The sequence below is a fragment of the Rhinoderma darwinii genome, chromosome 13 (assembly GCF_050947455.1).
Source record: "Rhinoderma darwinii isolate aRhiDar2 chromosome 13, aRhiDar2.hap1, whole genome shotgun sequence".
In the NCBI taxonomy this organism is placed as follows: Eukaryota; Metazoa; Chordata; class Amphibia; order Anura; family Rhinodermatidae; genus Rhinoderma; species Rhinoderma darwinii.
The window spans coordinates 12,506,649-12,532,112 of NC_134699.1; the positions used below are offsets into that span (position 1 = coordinate 12,506,649).

At 45.5% G+C, this 25,464-nt stretch overlaps 1 protein-coding gene across 2 annotated transcripts in view; it reads right to left on the minus strand.

Moving 5' to 3' along the window:
- ZNF831 (zinc finger protein 831) overlaps positions 1 to 25,464 on the minus strand; it is a 78,471-nt gene that overhangs the window by 27,456 nt on the left and 25,551 nt on the right. Inside the window, exon 1 of one of the 2 annotated variants that reach the window (XM_075845181.1) lies at positions 13,298 to 13,373. The exons of the other annotated variant lie outside the window; for it this stretch is intronic. The gene's annotated coding sequence lies outside the window, so the exon portion shown is untranslated. Of the gene's footprint in view, positions 1 to 13,297; positions 13,374 to 25,464 lie in introns of those variants that run through there. 2 annotated transcript variants of the gene reach the window in all.

Consider the following 25,464-nt stretch of genomic DNA (forward strand, 5'->3'; position numbering starts at 1 on the left):
GAGCCCCATAGAAATGGAGCAGTAGTGCGCATGCTCGGTCACCGCTCTATTAATTTCAGAATGAATGTGGGTTCCGAAGATACCGCTCCTTCCTATGGAGCTCCAGGAACTACCAATCAATTCCTATGGGGCTCCCAGGAACAGCAAGGTAAGCCCATACTCGTGATTGGTGGGGTCCCAGCAGTCGGACTCCCACCGATCAGATATTTATCACCTATCCTGTGGAGAGGCTACAAAGAGTGTCTCTCACTCTGGAGGACCCAACACGCCCATACACTACATGGAAAGCCCATTGATTTAAACTATGTAATGCCTCATTACTCCTGTGGTGGCACTGCAGGAGGATTGAACAATTACTACCAGGTTTCCCCACAGATTACATTGAATCGCTGGGAATCCTAGAAGAGGGCTATCCTGTGATCACCTTATAATCCGGAGACCCTTCTAACAAAAAGAGATTATACAAAGTGGATAACCCCTTTAAATACCTTCCATACCGATATATGTATTGCCCTGCTCCTTGGCTGTATAAACCATGGAGCTGTTGACTCGCAGTGTGGGAATACATTTTTCGAATCAGGGAGGCTCCCTTCCCTTTTTCTCTCCCCCTCGCATGGCTTCATTTGTATTGGTGCACACATTACTGGAGGCGTCACTTAATATGCGCATCTCGTGCCATGTTAGATCTTTGGGTGGAGTAGTTATTAGGCATCACCAGCTCGAAGGTGACAATAGGGGTCTCATGTTACAGGACGGGGCACTTTAAACTATATTGGTTTGGATATACTTATTTCGAGCCTTCAAGACGCTATAGATAGGGCTATTTTTCTTTTGATGGGTGGGGGTAGGAGCTGCATGTTGGTGTACACGCGATCCTTTGGCTTGTGGTAGGACCTTGTCCCTTTCCGGTCAAGAGGTAATCGCAGTCGTCAGCTGATATATCAACTAGGACATGCTCACCGCGAACGCGGTGGCGAGGCATCCTAGGTGGCTAAGACTCTAAAGAACCACGGGCAAGGTTTGTTTCTCTGGGCTTGTTCCTGCTGCCAGTCAAAATATCTTATAGCATTCCCAGTTGGAACATCAGGATTAATGAGGTCTTATCATTAAAACGTAAATGATAAAATAATTGATCATATTAGAAGACAAATATCTACATTTACAAAATCCCAGTAGGTTACATGTCCATGTATTGCCAATGTTATTTTTTAATATTATTATTATTATAACCCATTTAAACTTTTGAATTCACAAAAACCAATAACTATTCACTGCAGGTGAAATATTTTACTAATCAGATACTCATTTTATGTGTTTTGACCTTTAATTTATATCAACCTTCAATATTGGCTGATAAGCTGTTGGCTCAGATATACATATAATCCATTATAGTAACTCGTCTGTCCTAAGGCGTGGATTCAGAAAGTCTACCTTTTATCACAACCTAAAAACCTCGCCAGCAGCACAGTAAGCAGTGAAAAGATAACATTTACGCACAGCTATTTGCATGTATAGACCATAGTGAGTGACTTATAATAAAATATTTATTCATCTTGGCCCTTAGTCCTTTGTATTAAACACTTAATGTGAAAGGTTCCCTGCAGATTTACTAATTTAACCCCTTAAAGTGTAGCTAAACGTTTGACAAAGTTCTGAGATGTCATAGTGACGTCAGAAGTTTTTGATTGCTGGGGGTCCGAACACGGAGACCCCCACCAATCGCTAGAACGAAGCAGCTGAAGCGCTCGTGTTAGAGCTCAGCCGCTTCGCGTCTGTTCGGCTTTTTCCGGAAAGCCGATGTATCGGAGTACGGGCTCATAGACTTTCTATTGAGTCCGTAAACCGATACATTTATTTCCGGAAAAAGCCGAACAGACACGAAGTGACTGAGCGCTCACACGAACGCCTCAGCAACTTCATTCTAGCGATTGGTGGGGGTCCCAGTGCTCGGACCCCCACCAATCCAAACTTCTGACATGTCACTATGAGATCTCAGAAGTTTGTCAAACGTTTAGCTACACTTTAATGAACCGGCCTGAAAAGGTCTTAATGACCAGCTACATTTTTCAGTTTTTACCTCTCTGCATTTCAGCAGCCATAACTTTTTTTTTTTTTTTTCAATATTGTTTTTATTAACATTTTCCAATAAGGGGTACAAAAAGTAGAAAGGAGAGGATGGGGGCTGAGAAATATACAAGACATTGAGAAAGATCAAATAATGGGATAAAACAATAAATAAAAAAGGAGAAAAAAATAAAATAAATATATATATTAAATAAAATAAAAAAGAAGTAAACAAAAATAGGGGGGGGACGGGACAAAAACATAACAGTCATAACCGTTACTATCAGTGGCGTAACTACCACAGTAGCAGCAGTAGCAGCTGCTACGGGGCCCGGGGCATGGGGGGGCCCGTGTCGCCTTGACAGTCAGGCACATTACATTATGTGCCAGGCATGGAGGCACGGGCCCCCTAATGCCTACTAGTAGCATCCCGTCCCTAACGTTACACTAGGCATCCGGGGGGGGGGGGGGCCCGGTGACAGCCGTGGGGGGGGGGGGGGGCCCGGTGATATTCACTGTGCACTCCACTGATAGTCCGACTCCTCCTCCACACACTATGGAATAGGACGGCGATACGTGGTAGGAGGAGCGCTCAGGCAGGGGAGAGGACAGGGGGCGGAGCTAAACGAATGGCGCGAGACATCGGGCGGAGGACAGTACAGTCAGGAGCCAGGACTGCCGGAGAACTAGCATCCCATAGGACGGGCGGAGGACAATCAGAGGACGGCCGGAGGACGTGCAGACTGCAGAGGACAGGTACATAAAATAAAAAAGTTCATGGGAGAAGGGAAAAGTTTTTAGGTAGAAAAATCTGCCTCATAATTCCTTCCGGAATTTTGAGGCATATTTTGAACACTTCCCACGTTTTTCGTTGCGTTTTTTTGTGACGTTTTTCGGCCATCGGGCCGTGGACAGAAAAACGCAGCAAAAAATGCATGGGAGGCGTCGGCGTCTTTTTCCCGCGAGCAGTAAAACTGCCTCGCGGGAAAAAGAAGCGACATGCCCTATCTTCGGGCGTTAACACCTCTGACCTCCCATTGACTTCAATGGGAGGCAGAGAAAGCGTATTTCGCGGTGTTTTATGTCCGCGGCGCTCAATGGCCGCGGGCAAAAATCGGCGTGCAGGCAGAGGAAAATCTGCCTCAAACTTCCAAACGGAATTTTGAGGCAGATATTCTTCCTGCAAAAAACTCAGTGTGAACATAGCCTAACGCTTCTTTTACCCGCAGGCGTTTTTTACTGCTCGCAGGAAAAATTTCATGGTTTTCAATGGGTGGCACTTTCCCCCTAACACCTATACTGAAGCCTTAAGGTCCTGTTCACACACATTTTTTTGCAGACAGAAAAATCTGCCTAAAAATTCCTTCTGTAATTTTGAGTCAGATTTTCACATGCCTGCACGCCGTTTGCCGTATTTTTGGCTGCGTTTTTTGGCGGCGGACATTGAGCGCCGCAGGCAAATTTCTCTGCCTCTTATTGTCAATGGGAGGTCAGAGACGTAAACGCACGGAGATAGGGGCAAGTCGCTTGTTCCCGTGAGCGGTTTTAGCTCGCTCGCTGGAAAAGAGACATCCGTTTCCGTCTGTTTTTTTACACGTTTTTCCGCGTCAAAAAGCATGCTGAAAAACTCAGTGAATTCCCCCTCAGGGTATGTGCACACACACTAATTACGGACGTAATACGGCCTTTTTTGCCCCGAATTACGTCCGAAAAAAGCGCCTCAATAGCGTTGACAAACATCTGCCCATTGAAAGCAATGGGCAGACGTTTGTCTGTTCACACGAGGCGTATATTTACGCGCCGCTGTCAAATGACGGCGCGTAAATAGAGGCCCGCGTCAAAGAAGTGACCTGTCACTTCTTGGGGCGTAATTGGAGCCGTTATTCATTGACTTCAATGAATAGCAGCGCCAATTACGTCCGTAATGGACGCGGCGTTCAAGCGCCTGCACATGCCGTTACGGCTGAAATTACGGGGGTGTTTCTTCCTGAAAACATCCCCGTAATTTCAGCCGTTACGGACGCTGTCGTGTGAACATATCCTAACACATATACTGATGCCTGCCTGGCCCTGCCCTCTGCCAAGTTATATAACTTCAAACTTCACACACATTACATTACATTAAAGAAAGGGGTCCTCTGGGCATTTTATATTGATGGCCCATCCTTAGGATAGACCATCAATATCAGATCAGTGGGGGTCCGTGATTGATGGGACCATAGCGTTCGTCTGACTTTTCCCAGTTAACAAGCACAACACCATACACACACACACACACACGGGGCGACTGTGCCTGGGATCGCATTCAAGTGAACGGGACTGAGCTGCAATCCCAGGCGCAGCTGCTACCGATGTGTACGGCGTTGTGCCTGGTAAACACTGAAGAGGCCAAGGCGACGAGTTCTACGGCCCCTCCAAAAAAGCTGATCGGCGGGTGTTCTGGGAGTTGGACCCCCGCCGATCTAATATTGATAACCTATCATAAAGATAGACCATCAATAAGAAATGTCCAGAGGACCCTTTTAACACCCTAATGACATGCCACGTAAATGTACGTAGCAGCCATCATGGGGAAGTATGGAACGGGCTGAGCGCCCCCATACTCAGCAGGTGTCAGCTGTATATTGCAGCCCAGTGTCGCAGTGTAGCTATTGAGGTCGCAGTAGTCACAATTGCGACCTGGCCCCGAAGGCAGTGGGCCCGTAGAACTGATAAGTGTTCATTGTCGGGAAGGCGGGAGTTGTGGCGCCGTTGGTTACCGGGAGGGGGGGGGCCCCAGTCAAAAGTTTGCTATGGGGCCCAGTCTTCCCTAGTTACGCCCCTGGTTACTATTAAGCTCATTATATCCATAATTCCAATAAGTTAGGTGAGGGGATCTACATATTAAACAAATGCAGGCTCTCCCCTCCTCGTCGGGTTTTCAAACCCAGTGTGACGATAGCATGGGCATGGAACCAGCCAAATACCCTGTGCCAGTCCCACCGATATGTTATCCAAAAGCTTTCTCCGAGAAGTGAGATCGCCAATAAGCAGATCAGAGGCGTGACCCCCGCAGGCATCGTAAGAATCCGAATCCCCGACAACTCCTCATCTCGCAGTGAACACACGTTACAATATAGGTGCGTCCCCCATAAGTAGCTGTTCGTTAAACCATATAGTGGAGTCAAAGCAGTGTTTTATTTTCATTTGCACGTTCCGCGGGAGGAGTGAGATAAAGGATTTCCAAGTATTGAAAAATTGCTTGACCTTTTGCTCTTTATGGAGAGATGCCTCCATCCAATCCATCTTCATCAGATAGGAAAGCTTGTCAAGAAACAGTTTGATCGGCGGGGCCTGATCATGAAGCCAGGTTTGTAGGATAGCCTTTACCCCCGCTGCTACCACGTAGTGCAATAGTCTGTGTGCCCCGGGGGAACAGTGGTGTGTATCAGGGTCCAGGTACCCAAAGATTGCCCATAACGCTGTGTTAGGAACAAAGTTTGTGAGGTGTTCAGAGGTGAATGATTGTATTCTGGACCAGAAAGTTTGGATATTTGGGTTGGACCATAGACAGTGATATAGGTTAGCTTCCGGTGTGTGGCATTTGAAGCACTGCGAGGTGGGATAGACTCCTATTTTGTGCCCTATATGCGGTGTTAGGTATGACCTATGGGAGACTTTCAATCTCATCTCCAGGAAACGAGCCGAAGGGAGAAATTTATGTGCCTGCGTCAAGGCCGCTAAAATGGTTGTGTAGGTGAGCGTGTGGTCATCTGTTTGCCATTTGGTTAGGGGGGTTTGAGTTTGAGAATAATCTAAGGGAACGTGGATAAATTGATAATTACGAGTGATTTGACCCCTGAGGTAGTTTTGTTTTGAAAAATGATGTCGCAGGCATGGGTTCCATTCTTGGTCAGGTAGCGGTGGTAGTATCTTTGTTAAGTAGCTTTTGACTTGCATATAGCTAAAGAGATCAATCTGGTGATCCGGAAACTTAGAACATATCTCCGTAAAGGAAAACATCCTACGCTCTTCTATGTTCACAAATTGCCCCACAGAAGTGAGCCCCAGCCTGTACCACCTGTGGAAGACGGCAGCAGGGTTGCCACTCTGAAAGTCAGGGTTACATACCAAGGGCATATGAAGAGATAGCAGAGGAGAAAGATGAAAGAGAGATCTTATCTTCTGCCATGCCTTCCATGTAATAAATAGTAAGGGGTTGGACCTTGTTTCCCTCGTCAAGCTCCCATAAAGAATATGCAAGAGTCCTGAGGTGAGCCATAAGTTTTTTATTTTTTTCATTGACGTGGCTGTACAACGCCTTGTTTTATGCGGGAGAAATTAATATTTTTTTTTTTCATAGTTTGGAGGTATAAAAAATAATCTTTTTACGGCGTGAATATAAGAAAAAGCAATACTCTGCATCATTTTTCTTGTTTATTTTTTATCCCGTTCACGTTTCACGCTAAATAACCCATTAGATTAATTCTTCAGGTTATTACGGTCATTTAGAAATCTAATATCTGTAGATTTTCTGTTTTTATTTAGTGTAGGGGCAATAAAATATATTTTATGCAAAACAATGACTTTTTTTGGAAATTTTTTAATTCTTTTTTTTTTGTTGCTTTTTTTTAATCCCCTTAAGGGATAAGTGTATTTATAACTTTATTTTTCACTTATAATGTATTAGCATACTCCTGTATGCTAATACATTACACTGTGTCACTATGACACCGGCTGCTGTTAGGGCAGCACATAGTGGGCCCTAACAGCAGGCTTACTGAACAGACAGCCCTGGGGTCCTTTGTAGGACCCCAGGGCTGACTGCAGAGGGATTCCCCGGTGTTTGATTACGTCACCGAGTTTCCGATGACAAGATCAAAGCGGGGAGTTACCTTTGATCTTGCCGCGGTCACGGACCGCGGCGATCAAAGGGTTAAACAGCTGGGGTCCGAATGTTTTCAGACCCCAGGTGTATTGAGCAGGCTCCTCTGAGATCAGGAGCTGTTAGTTACACACGAGCGCTCATCAGCCTCTTCTACAACGACGCCAAAAGACGTCGCTGTAGACTAAGGACCTGCACCGCCTGCCGTCAAAAGACGGTGGGCGGTCATTAAGGAGTTAAGCTTTTTTTAATAGATTCCAATATCAATGTAACGTCTAACATGGTTTTGGCTCTGTGATTTAAAGGAACACTCCAGGCAAAACTGATACTCAGGGGGCGGTGCATGACACAGGGATTCTCTGATTGGAGTTCTTTGAATTATTTGTTTCAAGCCCCGCCTCCTCAGGGCCTGCACAAGGCTCGCTTTACAATAACAGGACCATGACAGATTTACCAGGTCTGTATGCAAACAAATACTGACGAATCCGGACACACCCTATTGACTTATAATGGCGTCCGTCAGGTCTCTGACATTTTTGATGGCAAGATACCAGAAACTCAGGCGGATTGGTAAAAACCAGTGTAAGGCTACATGCATACGACCGTTGTTTTCGTCAGTGTGCTATCCATTTTTTTTTAAAGGGATAGCACACTAACCCATTAATTTCTATGGACCCATATGCACTTCTGAGTTTTTCATGGATCCGTGTGGGGGCTGTGGGACCTGGCCGCAAAACTCAGAGCAGGTCCTATTCCTGTCCGTGTTTGCGGCTCAGTCTCGCCCATTCAAGTCTATGGCAACGTGAAAACCACGGACGACACACGGATGCCATTTGTGTGCTGTTCGTATGCCGTCCGAGTTTTGCGGATGTGTTGCTAGGCGACGGGGATCCTGTGAACAAATAACAGCTCCTGCCTTCCTTTTTTAATGCGGATCCGTAAATACGGATGACATATGGAATGGATGCAAAGGACTCACTGATGACACACGGATCGCAAAAACGGACAACAGATTTGTTGTCCATGGGCCGCAAAATACAAACGGTCGTGTGCATGTAGATTAAATTGCCTTTAGGGCTCATTTACACGAGTGTGTTATACGTCCGTGCAACGCGCGTGTTTTTCACGCGCGTCGCACAGACCTATATTAGTCTATGGGGCCGTGCAGACAGGTGCGTGATTTTTACGCAGCGTGAGTCCGCTGTGAAAAACTCATGACAGCTGTTCGCGCATCACGCACCCATTGAAGTCAATGGGTGCGTGAAAACCACGCATGTCACACGGACGCACTTCCGTGGGACAAGCGTGAATCGCGCAACAGCACTGAAAAGGATGAATGAAAACAGAAAAGCACATTGTGCTTTTCTGTTTACAAACATCCAAACAGAGTGTCATAATGATGGCGGCTGCGCGAAAATCACGCAGCCGCGCATCATACGCTGATGACACACGGAGCTGCTAAGTGCCTTTTGCGCACGCAAAACGCCACGTTTTTTGCGTGCGCAAAACTCACACGCTCGTGTAAACCCGGCCTTACAGTGATATATGCTTTCTTAAATGGGTTTTCCAATAATATGGAACTAGATCTTTTTTAATATAGCGATTTAATCATACTCCATGTTTTAATTCCTCACCCTATAGCTGTTCTAATTGCTCATCAATTTCAAAATATCTGCTTGCCATCAGTGAATTAAGGCATTCTACTCCATTCGGACACCAAAAATCGCGGACACAGCTGCAGAAAGCTCTGATACACTATAACGGGTTGTGCAAATGTGTGAGCAGAACTTTATCAGGATGTTTTTTTTTCCTTTGACACTGCAAGCAGAGATTTTGAGGGGGCTGAGGAATTGAAATAGGTGAATTAGATATATGAATAACTTTCAACAAATAATAATTAAAAGGCTTTTCCAGTCATAGCAAGTGACAGCACATTTCCAACCTTAACCTTTACTTGCTGATCAGTCGGAGTCTGACCGTTGGGATGCCCAATGACTGCTAGAATGGAGGGGCCACAGAGCTCTATGGAACACCATGGCTCCTTCTGAAGGTTTCGCTGCATGGTGCTACTGACTTTAAGGTGCTGTGCATGTACTGGAATGGCCCCATTAACTTCAATGGGGCTGAGTTGCAGTTCTCTTTGCAGAACCTGGTGAGGAGTGGTGCTGTGCAGAAAAATGCGAGGGGCATTCGGCTTCTTTCTTCTCGTGATCATTTGCGGTCCCTGCGGTCAGACCTCCACCAGTCCGCAAGTGACAGAATTTCCCAACATTATGTCATCCCTTGGTAAGACTGGAATAACCCATTAAGCTGTTTTTACATAAGAGTAGAGGATGCCCTAAATGCTCCATATATTCCCTATGTGGAAAAAAAAAACACATCAATGTCGGGAAGATCCATGCTGGCTGAAGGCTGCACCTTTTGCACCAGGCTGAATAGTTCTGTGACCTGCACACACTGGAGGCAGCCATTGTGTGGGACCGGTTAATACTCATACGAGTATCAATGTACATGTGAGAGTATTAGGGTATGTTCACACGGGCTATTTTCAGCTGTTTTTTTGGGGCAGTAAAGGTCCCGAAAAACGTCCGAAAGATCGGAAGCCTACAAACATCTGCCCATTGATTTCAATGGGAAATACAGCGTTCTGTTCCGACGGGGCATAATTTTACGCCTCATTTTAAAATAACACTTCTTGAGCCGTTTTTCATTGACTCTATAGAAAAACAGCTCCAAAAAAATGGCCGTAAAAAACACCAGTTGCTTAAAAAACGGCTGAAAATCAGGGGCTGTTTTCCCTTGAAAACAGCTCCGTATTTTCATTGGTATTTTGTTAAAGTGTAGCTAAACGTTTGACAAACTTCTGACATGTTATAGAGACATGTCAGAAGTTCGTATTGGTGGGGGTCCGAGCACTGGGACCCCCAGCAATCACTAGAACGAAGCAGCTGAATCGTTCGTGTGAGCGCTCAGCCGCTTCCTGTCTGTTCGGCTTTTTTCCTGAAAAAAATGTATCCTGTATGGACTCAATAGAAAGTCTATGAGCCCGTACTCCGATACATCGGCTTTCCGGACAAGGCCGAACAGGCACGAGCGCTTCAGCTGCTTCGTTCTAGAGGTTTGTGGGGGTCTCAGTTCTCGGACCCCCACCAATCCCAACTTCTGACATGTCACTATGACATGTCAGAAGTTTGTCAAACGTTTAGCTACACTTTAAGCGTGTGAACATACTCTTCCTCCTCGACATCTGTGTTACTCCTCGGCATACACTCACCAGTAATGGCTATGATCCCGCATTGTACAGACTATACAGCCAGTGATTGTGGATCCCAGAACAAAAGAGAAGATCTACAGCCTATGCTTATTGTAGTTGTCCATACCGTATCTGACAGATGTGTCAGTGATGTCAGGCAGGATGTGACACCCAGCTACGTATTTACTGTATTTCCTGAGATGCAAACTACCCTGCTCTATACACCTGCTCCAGAAGAAGTTTTGGGGTGCAGTGGAGTAAGAGTTATTAGCATTTCTATAACTTACCTCTTCACAGGTCAGCTGAATATACAGGGAAGTCCCAGCTTGCATTGATGGGATAAGCGGTGATAAGCGGTGACGCGATCAAAAAACAAGAACATAACATTGTGCTGGACCAGCTTCAAAAAGGGGAAGCAGAGAAATTCAATTTCAGTTTTTACAACCTTGTCACTTGGAAACAGAAACCGCTGACTGGTTTAACCCTAATGTTACCAAGCAGAAGCTCCAGTTATGTCATTTCCTACTACCGTATATAACATCTAACAATATAAGCAAGTCATATTAGACATATTACACCAATGGTGTTTTACTATATTTGTTTTTAGCTATATTCTCCAGCTAGTGGCGTACATAGAAGAGAGGAAGCCCCATGGCAAAGGTTAAAATGGGCTCCCATTATTGTGCAGGATTTTGCCAACGAGGACTAAAGGGTGTTTGTTTGCCCCCTCTACAGGACTTTCCATGGACCTTCAGCCACTTTCCACCTACTTATTTGCTAACAATGCGGGTCCTGTGGGGAGGAGAATGTTGCACAAGTTGTTGCCACCTAGTAGCAAAATGGTATGGGACCAACCAGAGCTGGGCATGATCCGCCCCTATGGTATGTACACCCTGGTCTCCACCTCTGTTATATATTATAACAGTAAATTATTCTTTAGATGACCCTATCATAACACTGCAGGTAAATCTTAGACACATAGCACAGGGCCTAAGGGGGTGGTGCATGACACAAGGATACAAGAAAAGGGTTACCCGGTGTGTTCCTTTAAAGGGGGTTTTCCTAAATTTAACATTGATGGCATATTTTATAAGTTTGTGTCCGTTCTTACTTCTAAAAACGTATACTTTTTTTTTGTTCTTGAGCTAAATCAAATTTTGTAAAGTCAAGATTTCCCATATACAGTATGGTGACAAAAACGTATGAGTTTTACGTATGCAAATGTAAGGTTTAAGGTTGCATACGTTGTCCATACGTCGCCATTGACTTCAATACAAATAAAAACGTATACGTGTGGTATACAATTTTGGAAAAGTACTGAAAAGCATAGCAGACTGGGCTTTTCAGGACATGAGGGGAAAGAACATAAGCACACAAAACGTATGCACAAACTACACCATTTGGGCATCCGTCCTGACCATAGAAATCAATGTACACGCTCTGGTACACATTTTGACACGTTTTTTTCATCTCAAGACGTGCACGTCAGACGTACAGTAAAAACGAGATGTGAACTTAGCCTTACTGTCTGAGAACCCATGTGTTTGCCTTTCCTCATCTAAGTTTCCTATGAGAATGTGGATGTGTTATCATGTGTTTACCTTCGCATGTGGTCGTGTTGACATTGCAGCTGTAGTATTCTCGTAGGAAGCTTTTGTCTTAGGCTGGGTTCACACAACCTATTTTCAGGCGTAAACGAGGCGTTTTACGCCTCGTATTACGCCTGAAAACACGGCTCAAATACGTCGGCAAACATCTGACCATTCATTTCAATGGGTTTGCCGACGTACTGTGCCGACCTGTAATTTTACACGTCGCTGTCAAAAGACGGCGCGTAAAATAACAGCGTCGTCAAAGAAGTGCAGGACACTTCTTGGGACGTAATTTGAGTAGTTTTTCATTGACTTCAATGAAGAAGAGCTCCAAATTACGTCCGTAATGGACGCCTCACAAAACGCGAGTACGAGCAATTACGTCTGAAATTCAGGAGCGGTTTTCTCCTGAAAACAGCTCCGTAATTTCAGCCGTAATTGTCGTTATCGTGTGCACATACCCTCACTTGTGATTTCCCATAAAAAACCTTTCTTGCTTGTGGTTGGCTCAGCTCAAGCCTACTCCCCTCTTTTGGGATACAATTGTAACTGCATACTAACAATAAACCAGAGGAGGATTTGGGGTATACAAAGCATGTCTCTGTGTGTCTTACTTCTCTCCGATATATCGATATAACTAATGGATTTGGATCTGGGCAAGTAACTGAAGGGTGTCAGTTGACACACCCATCTAAACCTTCAGTCTAATATATTTTGCACAGGATTGCGTCAATAACGGCAAGTAATACAACAAGTGTATCTATCACCATATCATGCAGAACCTTCCATCTGAAGCAAACACGACTAGACTGAAACTTTATCTTCATCTGGCTATATCATAAGACCAAACTTCATTCTACACCATGTCTTCTCTGTATGACCCCTTCATATTATACTACACCCTACCCCCAATATAGCCAAAACACATTCTACTCTACCTCTTCTTCATCCTTCCTTACTGTTCCTCAGCTAAAAACAAATCCTTATCTATTACAATAAACATTTTGTTTGATCTTCCTATTACTATTATTCTTTAGTCCTTCGCCTGGTAATGACACTTCTTATTGTCCTTGAGCTGCTAAAACCCTCTTATCCCTATTGGATCTCTTTTCAGAAAGTCCTCTCCTTACTATGGTACTCTGACTGTAAGCCCCCCTAACAATTAGACCATCCACCAGCGTAAGGCTGGCCAGACACGTTAGATAGCTGTCGGCCGACAGCTATACCTCCTGATCCCCCAATAGAAATGCTTGCACGGCTCGGCCGAGCGTGCATGTATTCTGAATAGGGAGAGGCAGTAAGTCGTTGCCAGGCACCACTGGCAGCGGCTTATTACCCTTAAGAACAAAAGGATCGGGCATGTTGAAATCCAACTGCCTGATAATTCTCTTCCCTAACATCTGGTGTCAGAAGAGAGTAGGAACCCCCATAAACATTAGATGGTCAGCTGACCTTGGCAGGTTCAGCTGACAATAATCTAATGTCTATGGCCACCTTAATGCCACCTCTTAGTATAAGTCTGACCTCTGTTCCATGCTGACCAGCGGAAGGGTGGGTAAGAAGTCCACTCCACCTTGTTGCCTTCTCTTTCCCCATCATATGTTGCCTCTCTTAAACTGTTCATGTTTTTTTTTCTTTTGTGTAGATCACAGCAATGAGTCAGAAACCCCAAACGTGAGCTTGTGACAAGCACTGAGGGGCGGGCAGCTCTTGTTATGACTCACAATAATGAAATAGCTGAAAATTGGAATGAAATGTATCTCTACAAGACAACAAGAAATGAGTCATGATAGATACATCATGTGCAGAACTTAATATAGTGCAGTCTGCCTCTACTGCAACAGGCTACATGTCCACTCCGTAGTGTAGTTATATGGTGACCTTTATTATCGAGCAGTAATAGGAGGAGATATAGTGGAGGTTATCTGGAGTAACAGGAGGAGATATAGGGAGAGGTTATATGGAGTAACTAGCTTTTATACCCGGCGTTGCTCGGGAGGTTGACTTACGGTATAGATAGAGTAAAAGCTCACTATTTAAATACCCAATTATGTGTTGCAAGGCCCCATGCAAACGACCGTAGAATTCGTCCGTAATTACGGACCCATTCACTTCTATTGCCCATGGACACCTTCCTGCATATTTACAGGAAGGTGTACATGCCGTAGAAAGGCTCCGCAAAAGATAGGACATGTCTATAGGACTTTATACGAGAGCACAACCCGCATAATAATTAGAGAGTATTAAAAGTTAACTTACCTGCTTCTTCCTCCAGTCCGGCTTGCCGGGATGACGTTTCATCCCATGCGACCGCTGCAGCCAATCACAGGCCAATCACAGGCTGCAACGGTCACATGGACTGCCGCGTCATCCAGGGAGGTGGGACTGGATGTCAAGAGGGACGCGTCACCAAGACAACGGTACGTATGAACTTCTTTTACTTACTCATTGCTTCTCCATGCATTTTAGTCCCTCAATTATACGAGACAAGACAACTAAACCCGCTGTGGCCAACATCGCAGTGCTGCTGTGCTAGGCAATTCAGCGAGGAATGATGTACATTGCAGCCAATTATGGGCTGCCACGTCATCAATAGGGGCGGAGCCTATTCCCTGATTTTAAACCAATGAAAAATCGGGCTTCAAACAAACTTTACATGGAGTAACAGGAGGAGATATAGGGAGAGGTTATATGGAGTAATAGGAGGAGATATACTGAGTAATAAGAGGAGATATATGGAGTAATGTAAGGAGATATAGGGAGAGGTTATATGAAGAAATAGAAGGAGATATAGGGAGAAGATATATGGAGTAATAGGAGGAGATATAGGGAGAGGATATATGGAGTAATAGGAGGAGATATAGGGAGAGGTTATATGGAGTAATAGAAGGAGATATAGGGAGAGGATATATGGAGTAATAGGAGGAGATATAGGGAGAGGATATATGGAGTAATAGGAGGAGATATAGGGAGAAGTTATATGGAGTAATAGGATGACATATAGGAAGGGGTTATATGGAGTAATAGGAGGAGATATAGGGGAGGTTATATGGAGTAATAGGAGGAGATATAGGGAGAGGTTATATGGAGTAATAGGAGGAGATATAGGGAGAGATTATATGGAGTAATAGGAGGAGATATTGGGGAGGTTATATGGAGTAATAGAAGGAGACATAGGGAGAAGATATATGGAGTAACAGGAGGAGATATAGGAGAGGTTATATGGAGTAATAGGAGGAGATATAGGGAGAGGTTATATGGAGGAACAGGAGGAAATATAGGCAGAGGTTATATGGAGTAATAGGAGGAGATTGTAATGACGGGGTAGGGAGACAGACAGGGGAGCCCTAATCTACCCGCCACTCAGTCCCTACCTACTTGAACGACCCGTCCTAGGCGACGGCGTACAACTGGGTGACGGTCCCTACGCTCAATACGTGCACAACAGACAAACAGACAAGGGTACACAGAAGCTAAGGGAATAGGGGCATTTGCCCACGGCAACACCGTGAGCAAAGAGTAGTGAACGAGCCGAGTCAAACCAGGAGTGTACGAGGTACCAAACGAGAGCAGGAGCGTAGTCAGTGAAGCCAGGGTCAATTTGAAGCAGAGGTCAATAGTACTAGCAGGACAGAAGAGCCAGGAAACAAGAAGAATCACAGGCAAAGGAGGAGCAGGAAATGAAGGAATAAATAGACCGAGGGCGGGAGCTAGCTCCGTCTGGCCAGGCTGTGATAGGTTCTCCCACTCCTCAGCCTACCCGCCTGAGTGGTAGCAGACCTGGGAGCAGATGCAGACTGATTAACCACGGGCTGTGTCTGGCAAATCCTTTACAGTACCCCCCTTTTATGAGGGGCCACTGGACCCTTCTTAGGTGGACCTGGCTTATTGGGGAACCGAAGATGGAACCTCCTGAGCAATACCCCAGCGTGAACATCCCGAGCGGGTACCCAAGTCCTCTCCTCAGGCCTGTATCCTCTCCAATGGACTAGGTACTGGAGGGAGCCTTGGACCATCCTGCTGTCCACAATCTTGGCCACCTCGAATTCTACCCCTTCAGGGGTGAGAACAGGGACTGGAGGACGGTGGGCGAAGGACGGTGAGCAGCGTTTAAGGAGGGAGGCATGAAACACGTCGTGTATTTGAAAAGACGGGGGTAACTCCAGCCGGAAGGAGACAGGGTTAAGGACCTCAATGACCTTGTACGGCCCTATATACCGGGGAGCAAATTTTTTGGATGGAACTTTAAGACGCACATTTTTTGAAGACAGCCACACCAGATCCCCGACAACAAACAAGGGGTTAGCCGAACGTCTTCTATCTGCCTGAGTTTTTTGTATGCTCTGGGACGCCTCTAGGTTCCTAGGTTCTTCTGAACCTGGGCCCAGACTGTGCACAGTTCCCGATGAACTACATCTACCTCGGGATTGTTGGAACCACCAGGTGAAATGGAGGAGAACCGTGGATTCAACCCAAAATTACAGAAGAAGGGGGAGACCCCTGACGAGTTACTGACCCGGTTATTAAGGGAAAATTCGGCGAGGGGAATGAAGGAGACCCAATCATATTGACAGTCAGACATAAAACACCTTAAATATTGTTCTAGAGACTGATTAGTCCTCTCAGTTTGGCCATTAGTTTCAGGATGGAAGGCCGAGGAGAAGGACAGATCAATCTCCAGCTTTTTACAGAAAGCTCTCCAAAACAATGAAACAAATTGTACCCCTCTGTCAGAAACAATATTGACAGGAACCCCATGGAGAAGCAGGATATGTTTGACAAACAAGTTAGCTAACGTCTTGGCATTGGGTAGTTTCTTGAGGGGCACAAAGTGGCACAACTTACTGAAGCATTCTACTACAACCGACACCACCGACTTGCCTCGAGATGGAGGCAGATCGGTGATAAAATCCATGGAGATATGGGTCCAAGGGCTCTGGGGAATGGGCAAAGAACATAGTAAACCCGCTGGTCGGGACCTGGGAGTCTTGGACCTAGCACAAATTTCACAAGCGGCGACGTAGGCCTTAACGTCTTTAGGCAACCCGGGCCACCAATAGTTTCTAGCAATGAGGTGTTTGGTACCCAGGATGCCTGGATGGCCAGATAGTGCAGAGTCATAAAATTCTCTGAGTACCCTTAGCCGGAATTGCAGGGGAACAAACAGCTTGTTCTCAGGAAGGTTCCCAGGAGCTGAACCTTGATCAGCCGCAATTTTGGAGACTAAGTCAGAATCAACAGAGGATATTATTATACCTGGGGCCAAAAGACAAGAAGGATCTTCCTCCGAAGGAGGCCTGGCAATAAAGCTATGCGACAGTGCATCAGCTTTAATATTTTTAGACCCAGCCCTATAGGTGACCACAAAGTTGAATCTAGTAAAAAACAACGCCCATCGAGCTTGTCTCGGGTTTAGCCTCCGGGCAGATTCTAGGAAAACCAGATTCTTGTGGTCGGTAAGGACCGTTACCTGGTGCCTAGCCCCCTCCAAGAAGCGGCGCCACTCTTCAAATGCCCATTTAATGGCTAAGAGTTCGCGGTTGCCCACGTCATAGTTACTCTCAGTAGGAGAGAACTTCCTGGAGAAGTAGGCACAGGGAGGGAGATGGGTGAGGGACCTGGTACCCTAGGATAAGACAGCCCCCACTCCCACCTCGGAGGCGTCAACCTCCACGATGAATGGCTCCATTTGGTTAGGCTGAATCAGCACTGGGGCAGAGATAAAGAACTTCTTAAGGATCTCAAAAGCCTGGACCGCCTCCGGAGGCCAGTGGAGGAGATCAGCACTTTTGCGAGTAAGATCCGTAAGAGGCTTAGCGATGATCGAGAAGTTAGCAATAAATCTCCTGTAGTAATTAGCAAACCCCAGAAAGCACAGTAACGCCTTCAGGGAGGCAGGTTGGACCCATTCAGCCACAACCTGAACCGTGGCAGGGTCCATGCGGAATTCATTAGGAGTGAGGATTTGACCCAAAAATGGTATCTCCTGCACCCCAAACACACATTTTTCAGATTTAGCAAAGAGTCAGTTTTCCCGAAGGGCCTGGAGCACCTTCCTGACATGCTCAATGTGGGAGGACCAGTCCTTGGAAAACACAAGTATGTCATCAAGGTACACTACAAGAAATACCCCAGGTAGTTTCTTAAAATCCCATTTATGAAATTCTGGAAGACTGCGGGAGCATTACACAACCCAAAGGGCATGACGAGGTATTCGAAATGACCTTCGGGCGTGTTAAACGCAGTCCTCCACTCATCCCCTTCTCTGACTCGGATAAGGTTATAAGCCCCCCGAAGATCAAACTTAGAGAACCATTGGGCCCCCTGAACCTGATTGAAGAGATCAGGAATCAAAGGAAGGGGATACTTGTTCCTTACAGTGACCTTATTCAAGTTTCGGTAATCGATGCACGGCCTAAGACCACCATCCTTCTTCCCTACGAAGAAGAAGCCAGCACCTACCGGAGAAGTAGAGGGGCGAATGTAACCCTTGGCCAGGCTTTACTGGATATATTCTCTCATGGCCTCACGTTCGGGACAAGAGAGATTAAATATCCTACCCTTAGGGAGCTTAGCTCCTGGTACCAAATCGATTGCGCAATCATATTCTCTATGAGGAGGTAACACTTCGGAGGCCTTTTTAGAAAAAACATCAGCGAAGTCCTGAATAAACTCAGGTAGAGTGTTCACCTCCTCAGGGAGAGAAATAAAATTAACAGAAAAACAGGCCGTCATGCATTCATTACCCCATTTAGTAAGATCCCCAGTACTCCAGTTAAACGTGGGATTATGCATCTGCAACCAGGGAAGGCCTAAAACCAAATCAGATGATAATCCCTGCATCCCCAGAACAGAACACTGCTCCAAATGAATGGAGCCAACAATGAGTTCAAAAACAGGGGTATGCTGCGTAAAATAACCATTAGCAAGTGGGGTGGAGTCGATACCCACTACCGGGACAGGTTTAGGCAAATCAATCAATGGCATAGCTAGAGACATAGCAAATTCCACAGACATAATATTAGCAGAGGACCCTGAATCCACGAAGGCACTGCCGGTGGCAGACCTACCCTCAAAAGAGACCTGAAAGGGAAGCAAGATCCTATTAGGTTTCATATTTACGGGAAATACCTGTGCGCCCAAGCGACCTCCCCGATGGTCACTTAAGTTTTCCGGCTGGAGTATTCTTACGCCTAGGACAGTCGTCCACTTGATGCTTGTCATCCCCACAGTAGAAGCAGAGACTATTCTTTCTGCAGAGCACTCTACGTTGTTGGGGAGACAGGGAGGACCGAGTTGCATTGGTTCATCCGAGTTTTCCGTGGAAGAACGAAGTAACGGAACCTCGGGAGCCATCATGGGGGAGCCAGAGGAGAAGGCACAAAAACGTTCAAGTCGTCGTTCCCTGAGACGTCGGTCAAGACGTACAGCTAAAGCCATAACCTGATCTAGAGAGTCAGAAGAGCGATAGCTAACTAACAGGCCTTTCAGGGCGTTCGACAGACCCAATCTAAACTGGCACCTCAAGGCAGGGTCATTCCAGCGAGAAGCTACACACCACTTCCTAAAGTCAGAACAGTACTCTTCAACGGGTCTCTTACCCTGACGTAAGGTCACCAGCTGACTCTCGGCAAAGGCAGTCTTGTCAGTCTCGTCATAGATGAGCCCGATAGCGGAAAAAAAAAAGGTCAACAGAGGAAAGTTCAGGGGCGTTAGGAGCCAAGGAGAAGGCCCATTCTTGGGGGCCGTCCTGGAGCCGGGAGACAATAATACCCACTCGCTGGCTCTCAGAACCTGAGGAGTGGGGCCTTAGACGGAAATAGAGTCTACAACTCTCCCGAAAGGAGAAAAAAGTATTCCGGTCCCCTGAGAACCGGTCAGGCAACTTGAGATGGGGTTCAAGAGGTGAGGTGGAGGGCACTAGCTGGTTAGCATCACGCTGGTCACACCTCTGACCCAGGGCTTGGACCTGTAGGGAGAGACCCTGCATTTGCTGAGCCATGGTCTCAAGGGGGTCTATAGTAGTAGGAACCAGGGTAGAAAAGGTATATGGGCCTGTGATTATGTAATGACGGGGTAGGGAGACAGACAGGGGAGCCCTAATCTACCAGCCACTCAGTCCCTGCATACTTGCACGACCTGTCCTAGGCGACGGCGTACAACTGGGCGACGGTCCCTACGCTCAATACGTGCACAACAGACAAGGGTACACAGAAGCTAAGGGAAAAGGGGCATTTTCCCACGGCAACACCACGAGCAAAGAGTAGTGAACGAGCCGAGTCAAACCAGGAGTGTACGAGGTACCAAACGAGAGTAGAAGCGTAGTCAGTGAAGCCAGGGTCAATTTGAAGCAGAGGTCAATAGTACTAGCAAGACAGCAGAGTCAGGAAACAAGAAGAATCCCAGGCAAAGGAGGAGCAGGAAATGAAGGAATAAATAGACCGAGGACGGGAGCTAGCTCCGTCTGGCCAGGCTGTGATAGGTTCTCCCACTCCTCAGCCTACCCGCCAGAGTGGTAGCAGATCGAGTCACTCTATCAGACCTGGGAGCAGATGCAGACTGATTAACCACAGGCGTCGACACAGAAGCTGTGTCTGGCAAATCCTTTACAGAGATATAGGGAGAGGATATATGGAGTAATAGGAGGAGATATAGGGAGAGGTTATATGGAATAATAGGAAGAGACATAGGGAGAGGATATATGGAGTAACAGGAGGAGATATAGGGAGAGGTTATATGGAGTAATAGGAGGAGACATAGGGAGAGGATATATGGAGTAACAGGAGGAGATATAGGGAGAGGATATATGGAGTAATAGGAGGGGATATAGGGAGAGGATATATGGAGTAATAGGAGGAGATATAGGGAGAGGTTATATGGAGGAATAGGAGGAGATATAGGAGAGGTTATATGGAGTAATAGGAGGAGATATAGGGGAGGTTATATAGGAGTAATAGGAGGAGATATAGGGGAGGTTCTATGGAGTAATAGGAGGAGATATATGGAGAGGTTATATAGAGTAACAGGAGGAGATATAGGGAGAGATTATATGGAGTAACAGGAGGAGATATAGGGAGAGGTTATATGGAGTAATAGGAGAAGATTGTAACGGCTGTCGCGCCGTTCCCCGTCGTTCCCACGGCCTCTGCTCCGGTTCCGGCACCCTCCCTCATCAGCTGCTCATCCCGAGCTCCACTTACCCGGTCCGGACGCTCTGCTGGCCCTGGACAGCGTCAGGTGAGTGCATCCGTTACCTCCTTCCGTGGTCGGCATCCTTGTTGTGCGGCTGCAGTCACTAGAGGGCACGCGCGCGCTGACTCGTACTGCCTTAAAGGGCCAGCGTGCGCCTTAATTCCTAGAACTCCCTATTTAAGGTTCCTCCTCCCTTCCATCCCTGTTTGTTCAACCAAGTTCCCCGTGAGTTTCCTGTGCCCTAGTTCCCTGTTTCCGTTCCTTCTGCCTTTTGTCTGGATTTCCCGTTACTGACCTCTGCTTGAACTTGACTATCCTTATCTGCCACCTGCCTTGACCTATTGCTGCCATACCCGTTACGACGTCTGCCGCCTGCCTTGACCTATTGCTGCCATACCCGTTTCGACGCCTGCCGCTTGCCTTGAACTATTGCTGTCATACCCGTTACGACGTCTGCTGCCTGTACTGACTTCTGCTTATTCATCCGACCGCCTCTACCCGCTTTGCCAAGCGTTGCCTGGGTTCCAAGCACCATCTCCCAGACGACACCGAGGATCCACGAACAAACCGGTGAGAACCGTTATAGGTTAAACAAGCCATGGATACCCTTGACACAGCCCTGCCTGACACGGCTGATATGGCTCAGGAGCTTTCTAGACAATGAGTCCGCCAAGATCAGCTGTTTCAGCTACTGCAGAATGTGTCCACTCTTTTTAACAAACTAGCACCTCCGGCGCCTCCGATACCACCACCACCGCAACAAGCTCCTGTCTACAGTCCCGGACTTCACCTACCTACGCATGCCCATTATGAGGGAGACCCCAAGACCTGCAGGGGATTTGTTAACCAATGCACCATCCACTTTGAAGTCATGGCACATCATTTTTCCTCAGACCGGGCTAAGGTGGCCTATATCCTGTCCCTGCTGTCTGTTGAAGCTCTGGCTTGGGCATCACCCTTGTGGGAGAGAAACGACCCGATCATGTACAACATTCAGAACTTTCTCTCCACGTTTAAAAGGGTGTTTGAAGAACCGGGTCGAGCCTCTTCTGCAGCTTCCTCTCTACTCAAGCTCCGACAAGGAACCTCCACTGTAGGCCAATACGCCATTCAATTCCGCACCTTGGCTACTGAACTCCAGTGGAATAATGAGGCTTTGGTATCGACCTTCTGGGAGGGTCTGGCGGGCCGAACCAAGGATGAACTTGCTGGCCGAGACCTTCCACCGTCTTTGGATGACTTGATCACTCTAGCTAATCGTATTGATATACGTTTCCGTGAGAGACAACAGGAATCTGCTCGAGGCAATTGGACATCAGGATTGGCACCAACCTTCCAAAGACCTCTTCTGGACTCATCTTCCTCCCGGTCGGACGTACCCATGCAGGTGGAGAGAACAAGACTCACGCCTGAGGAGCGCCAGAATAGACGCAAGTTGAATTTATGTTTGTATTGTCGTGGAAAAACGCACTTCCTCAGAGACTGTCCAGTGAGGCCGGAAAACTCCAATGCCTAAGGCAAGTAGGAGAGGCTACCCTAGGTGGAGTACCATAACAGTGAAGCTGTCCTTTGCAGGAACCACTTTCGACGTTCAAGCCTTCCTAGATTCCGATTCCGCTGGGAATTTTCTGTTCCAGTCCTTGGTAAATAGCTACCAAATCCCAGTGCAAAGTCTAACCAAACCTTTGTCCATTGCTTCTGTAGATGGGAGGCTCCTACAGGAAATTATCTATCTCGTCACCAAGCCCATTCTCCTGTTAACAGGGGCGCTGCACCAGGAACGTATCTCCTTCTATGTGTTAACTCCTTAATGACCGGGCATGTTTGTACCTTAATGACCAAGCCAGATTTGTCAAATCTGGTATGTCTGACTTTATCAGAGAATAACTCTGTGAAAGTTTTGAATATCCAAGTAATTCTGACATTGTTTTTTCGTCACATGTTGTACTTTATTTTAGTGGTAAAAGTAGACTGATACGATTTGCGGAAATTAATTAAAAAATAGAGAAATTGAAGAAATTTTGTAAAAATTATCATTTTTCCCTATTTTTAACTGCAATATGTCACATATGTACATACATACTGTACAATTTTTTTAATTAAATATATATTTCCATCTCTTTACTCTATTTTGGCAGCACTTTTGAAAAAAAATTTTTTTTTTTGAGCAATTTGGAAGACTTACAAGTTTAGTAATCATTTTATACATTTTGAAGTACATTTTGTTTTCCTGCACCAAGCCAGGTTTTCAGAGGCTCATAGGTGTCAGAATGGTGGAAACCCCCACAAGTGACCCCATTTTGAAAACGACACCCCTTAAGGTATTTATTAAGGGGTGTTGTAAGTATTTTGACCCCACAGTTTTTTTGTAAGAATTCATGCAAAGCAGGCGTAAAAAAATATAATTTCACTTTTTTCATAAAAGTATCACTTTGAAGACCGATTTCTGTGTAAAGTGACCATGAGAATGAAGAAACACACCCCAAAATATATCACCCTGTTTCTCCTGTTTTCAAAAATGCCCCCATTGTGACCCTAATGCATTGCTTGGACACACGACAGGGCCCGAAAGGGAGGGAGCACCCGGAGGCTTTCAGGACTCATATTTTGCTTGAAAATGTTTTAGGCCCCACTGTACATTTGGAGAGGCTTTGAGCTGCCAGAACGATAGAAACTCCCCATAAACGACCCCATTTAGAAAACTAGACCCTTTAAGGTATTTATCTAGGGGTGTAGTGCGTACTTTGACCCCACAGTTTTTTGCTAAATTTAATGCATAACAGGTGAAAAAAAAAATTATTTCACTTTTTTCATAAAAGTATCAGTTTGAAGACCGATTTCTTTGTAAAGCGAACATGAGAATGAAGAAACACACCACAAAATCTATCACCCTGTTTCTCCTGTTTTCAAAAATATCCACATTGTGGCCCTAATGCGCTGCCTGGACACACAGCAGGGCTTGAAAGGAAGGGAACACCCGGAGGCTTTCAGGACTCATATTTTGCTTGAAAATGTTTTAGGCCCCACTGTACATTTGGAGAGGCTTTGAGATGCCAGAACGATAAACTCCCCATAAACTACCCCATTTCGAAAACTAGACCCCTTAACGTAATTATTTAGGTATATAGTAATTATTTTGACCTCACAGTTCTTTGCTAAATTTAATGCATATCAGGTGAAAAAAAAAAGAATTTCACTTTTTTCATAAAAGTATTTGTTTTAAGACCGATTTCTTTGTAAAGCGACCATGAGAATGAAGAAACACACCCCAAAATCTATCACCCTCTTTCTCCTGTTTTCAAAAATACCCACATTGTGGCCCTAATGCGTTGTTTGGACACACGGCAGGGACCCAAAGGAAGGGAGCACCCGGAGGCTTTCAGGACTCATATTTTGCTTGAAAATGTTTTAGGCCCCACTGTACATTTGGAGAAGCTTTGAGCTGCCAGAACGATAGAAACTGCCCATAAACGACCCCATTTCGAAAACTAGACCCCTTAAGGTATTTATCTAGGGGTATAGTTAGCATTTTGACCACACAGGTTTTTCGCTAAATATATTGGAATTAGTCTGTAAAAATTAAAATGTACTTTTTTTCTGAAACAACATAGAAATTTTTATTATTTACAAGGAATAACGAAGAAAATGCACCCCAACATTTGTAAAACAATGTCTCCCGATTACGACAATACCCCATATGTGGTAATAAACTGCTGTTTGGACCCACAGCAGGGCTCAGAAGGGAAGGAGCGCCATTTGGATTTATGATTTTGCTGGAATGGTTTTCGGTGCCATGTTGCATTTGCAATGCACTGGAGGGACCAAAACAGTGGAAACCCCCCAAAAGTGACCCCATTTCTGAAAAACCTTCAAGGAATTTTTCTAGGGGTATAGTGAGCATTTACACCCCACGGGTCTTTTGCAGAGTTTATTAGAATTAGGGCGCGAAAATTAATATCAAATTTTTTTCCACTAAAATGTTGAATTTTCTCATTTTCACAAGGGATAAAGGAGAAATAAACAACCATTTTTTATAAAGCAATTTCTCCCGAGTGCAGAAATACCCCACATGTGGTCATACGTTTTGTCATTAGAAATGAATTAACCCTTTCAGGACTGATCCATTTTTTGCTTTCATATTTTAGATTTTCACTCCCCGCTTTCCAAGAGCCATAACTTTTTTATTTTTGCATCAATAGAGTGGTGTGAGGGCTTATTTCTTGCGGGAGGAGCTGCAGTTTTTATTGGTACCATTTTTTGGTACATAAAAAGTGATTCAAAAGTTGTAGTACATTTTTTTTTTAGAGCGAAGGTGACAAAAAAAAAAACTGCGATTTTGGCGGTTTCAATTATTACATTTTTTTAAGGTGTGCACTGTGCAAATTAAATAATGGTATATTGTAATAGTTCAGACTTTTACGAACGTAGCGATACCAATTTTGTTAATTTTTTTACATTACTTTAGAAGAAAAATGCGAAAAGGTGTTTTGTTTTTTTAA